The sequence below is a fragment of the Cupressus sempervirens genome, chromosome 8, assembly GCF_028749045.1.
Source record: "Cupressus sempervirens isolate cs-2001-9-10 chromosome 8, ASM2874904v1, whole genome shotgun sequence".
Taxonomy (NCBI): domain Eukaryota; kingdom Viridiplantae; phylum Streptophyta; class Pinopsida; order Cupressales; family Cupressaceae; genus Cupressus; species Cupressus sempervirens.
The window spans coordinates 711,702,566-711,707,215 of record NC_143125.1 but is presented as its reverse complement, the minus strand read 5'-3'; positions in this window follow the sequence as shown (position 1 = coordinate 711,707,215).

The window sequence follows — 4,650 nt, the reverse complement described above, 5'->3', positions numbered from 1 at the left end:
TTTTGTTACATGTTTATTTGATGTATTTACTTGCATGTAGTTTACTTTCAGTTAAAAGTTTTATTGGCTAAAGTGTGATACTTATGATTCACGCCCCCTCTCATAAGTACTCTTTCCATATTTGAATATTCCAACAGGTATACCTAGGGATGATTCTAATGCAAAGTATTGTATGAAAATTATCTTAGTTTTATTTTGATTCTTATCTTCTATCCTTAGGCACATACATAGTTTACCAATTTCTTTAATACTTACTAGTTTATATGCATCCCTTGCAAGCACATTTTGTTATAATTCTCCTAGAGATTACAAGTATTTCTGGAAATAGAAGCTACCAAAAACTTAGAAACTAAATGTAAATGAGTGGTGACCAGCATTATAACCTTGAACAAAATGAAATGAAAATGACTTTGAATTTATATTTGTTTTGACATGTAGAAGTAGAATTTACTCTCAACCATTTTTGACTTACATGACCAGTGTCTCATCCATTGGGAGAAAAGAGTCAACTGTTGGTAGTAGACTTGTTCAATTAACTTGTAATTGAATTTATCTATTGTAACCACCTATTTTAATTCTTATGAGATGTCCTTTTCATAAACTCATGAATTCTACTGATTACCTGAAGCATTTACATAATTCATTGAATTAAAAGTAACAATATAACTAATATACAACCCATCTAGACTGCATTCAATCAATTGAACCTTATTCAAATGATCTCAAAAATAATGAAATCATGAAATGGAGACAAAAAATGGTCACACTAATTTAGTGTAAACATCCTTTTGTATTATATTTTTTGCTAACTAATAGAATGATCGATAGAAACTCAATATATAACCTAGGAATTCATATTGATTTTGTCATTTCTATTTGTCATCAGAAAAGTACATCACTAGAAGTAAATTCAAAAACAACTACACATAACTAGACCTACTGTACTTTCTTGAAAATTGAAAACATACAAAAATTTGGACCCTTACAATGCCTTGAAAACTCATTTCTATAACATGAATTGCAACAAGCAAAGGGAAATTGTGATTGATAGGTGTCCTCTTACAACAATAAGTACAAAAACCTTTTTCAAAATATCCTAGACACCTTAATTCAGAAAGAAACAACAAAAAGTAGTTGCAGATGACAACTGGAGCATAAAATATTTAACTTTGTCTTTTTCTCTAACTGCACCCTATTGGTAAAGCTTTAATTTCTATGATTTCTTCCTAGATAATGATTTCTCTCTTGGTGGGCCTCTCACATGTCTTGGTTGTTGCTCATTCACTAATAGATTTCTGTCACCTGCAATCAATGATCACTTTTCCTTTTGTGGTAAACCTATTCATTTAAGTTTCAATCTTGAATAGGGTATCAATTAGTTCATTGAAAACAAATTCATCAATATCACCTTGGAAAATGGATGCCACCTATGGCAAGTCTATAATATGGTCAAAAGAATTAGACCATTAATTGAAATCCTTTACTTTATTATTAGAATCAAGGATATAAAGAATTAAAGAATGGAAGCCACTTGTTAATACTTTCATTTTATTCTGTATTGCTGCTAGTTTCCCTGTGAAAAATTGCAACAAATCTTTCACTTTGTCCATGCCTTCTTTTACAACAATAACTTTATCTGGCAGATCTGGCTTTTTTGCTAACAATGGTATCAATCTATCAAAAAATTGCATATATGGTCCCCATTGTTGGAAAATTGGATCAAGCCATCCTATTGAATCCTTGCATACCTATTCTGTAGATTGTAGATTGATAAATGCACTATAGGCATCTTGAGATATTCTCTTTAGAATGCTTATTCTATGGCTTAGTACATTCATCATAACATTTTTCTTAGTTGCACTATTAGCTTGAGGAGCTTATGTTTCAACATTTACCATAGGCACTAGCATTGTTACCCCTATACGTATCTCCTCTATTTGGGCCTCTGCTTCTATAGTGTGCCTTTCTTCTTCCACCTTCCTAGGTGCATGTTCTGCCTCTATTGCAGCCTTGAGTTGCTCTTTGAGGGATGCTACTTCTACTTCTAAGTTATGGATTTTCCCCTCCAACTCTTCTATTCTCTATTTCTACACATAGCTCATTTTGAGCTCCTCTTCATACAATTTTCTGATATCTAGACATTCATTGTATACAGTACCTAGCCTATCCTCAATTTCACCTACCTTTACCTCATTCATGAGTGCAAAGTGTTTGACTAGGCTATAGATTTCTTTCCTAGTAGTATTTTCTATTGTCCACACAATCATGTTACCCTATGCAGTTTCCTGTATATCCATTATTTTGAGCTTTTTGGTGTTAGGGGCAACACTCCAATATGCTAGGGTTTTTGTATCTATGTTAAATCTTGACCCCCTCTTTAGTTCATCATTGCTACTAGCTTCATAACTGATGGCTTTCTCTTGTCTTCTCATTTGATCAAGAATAAAATCCCTCTCAATATCACAATGTGGTATCAGAATCATACCACTCCTATGCACCAACTCCTTGGCTTCTACAGGGGTCACTGTCTCACTCTCAGGATCATAAGCTAATGACTTTTCAACTAACTCTTTTTTCTTCTCTGGATCCTCCCCTGACATGAGGCTCAATGTGAGCTCATTCTATTTTCTTTTATAAAGAAAGATTTTAAATTCTAATGATTTGATGAAATCATCATCTTCCATAAACTTTTTAGATTGGATGAGCCTATCATCCAATCTTGATGCTACAATTTGGAGATCACTAGAAGCCTTTCTTGCCTCTGTAGCAATTTGATGTAAATAACTTTTCCTAATATCAGAAAAATAATCATCAATCCTTGGCATCACTTGTAAGGCTCTACTTACAACCCTCTCTAGTATGTGCATTGTATTTTTCCTTTTATTTCCCTTTGGCACCCATGTTGAAGATGATGGTTGCTCCTCCTCCAACTCAATCTCCAACTATGCATCTAGCTCAGGGGATTCTCTATTTATAGTGGATTCCTCTTGCTCTGGCTCATTTGGCATCTGAGACATGATGTGTTCAAAATTTTCTACCATCTTTCTTAGGTTTCCAGGGTAGGGAATCTCTATGTAAAACCCTTAAAATTAGGCTTGGTCCTTCTCAAGGTCTCCTCCACCTTCCTTATTTCACCATACTTCTTTAATAGCTCATTAGCCTCCCCTATTGCCACTATGTTAGCAATTAAATCCTCCATAGGGATTAGCTTTCCTAGAGGTAGGATGTATCCCCTAATGACCTTTACCTCATTTGTAATATAGTTTTTAGTGTCATATATCCTATAAGGCCTAGTAGCAAATTTATTCTAGCCTAGGTACTCACTTAACTCCTCATATGCATTTTTTCCTATTTCAAAATCCCCTACCTTAATTGTTCTACAAATAAATGTGGGCTTGTGCAAAGAAAGAGGGATCATTTCTTTCTACATCAATAAAAACTGCCAAAAGAATTCAATAATGGCCAATCTATGGGGTAGTTATTTGGGTAGAATGTGAGGAGGATGTGGGCATTCATATATCCTCATTAATGTGCACTCCTTAAACAAAAAGATGTCACCCCAGTTATGATCTAATTTGGTTTTCTCATCTAAAAATGAAGGTCTAAGCAAGGTCTTCAAAACATTTGGTGCCCTAAATAAAGTGTGGTCCAATTGCCTCATAATAACAAAACTAAACAAATTAAAGAAAATAAGTGCATTTGAATAATGGAAATTCTTATCCCAAATGTGAGTCCAAAATTGCACACGTAACTCACCAAATTCATCAGAAGTTTAATCAATGAAGTCCTGGTTGATGTAACCAATGTTATAATATGGGATCAAGTGCATCAGTGGTGAATAATGATGGAACTTGAAATCCTTCATTTCTCCCTTCTTTGCATTGACAATTTGATTATGCATGTTGTCCATGACAAAGGCCACATAATCATATTCTTTATGATGGAAGGGTTCTTGTATGTCACATGCCATCAGGAATAGGGAACCATTGACACAATCCTCTACACCATCACTTCCCAATAGTTTATGTAGTCCATATACTATGTTCATGAAATAATTCTTGAATCTGCTGAAGGGAAAATGATACCCCATGTTCTTTGGAATCAACGCTGCCTTTTGCACATTATAAGGGATGTGGGGCAACATAAAATTATTCACAAAATAGGTCTTATTTCTCCCAAATTTCCTTTGCAAGTCTTCAATATGAATAGGCACATCCATCTGCCCTTCTAATCCAATAGCCTCTATGAAAGAAGTTCTATCCAATATGCACAAAAAACTCCCATTATGTCTTTGAAATGTCCTGGTGACTAGATTGTAGGAATTTATCAGTGTTTTCAATAGGTCCACATCGAAAAACACTTTTGGGAATATCAACTTTGCCATGTTCATGTTCCATAGGTTACCGACAGAAATATTTTCTATTATGTTTTGGTAGAAATATAAAAATAGATTAAAACCGTCAATTCTAGGGCATTTTACATCCCTAACTAGGAAGTAAGGGTCTTTGAAAATGTGGTCATTTTCTAAAATGGCATTTGATGACCCTGGAAGAATTTTTTAACCAATCTTTAGCATGCTGATTTGGTTTTCTAACCCTTGACTTTTTCTCAGTTTTGGTAGTACCTTTCTTCCTCTTTCCTTCAGGTGTG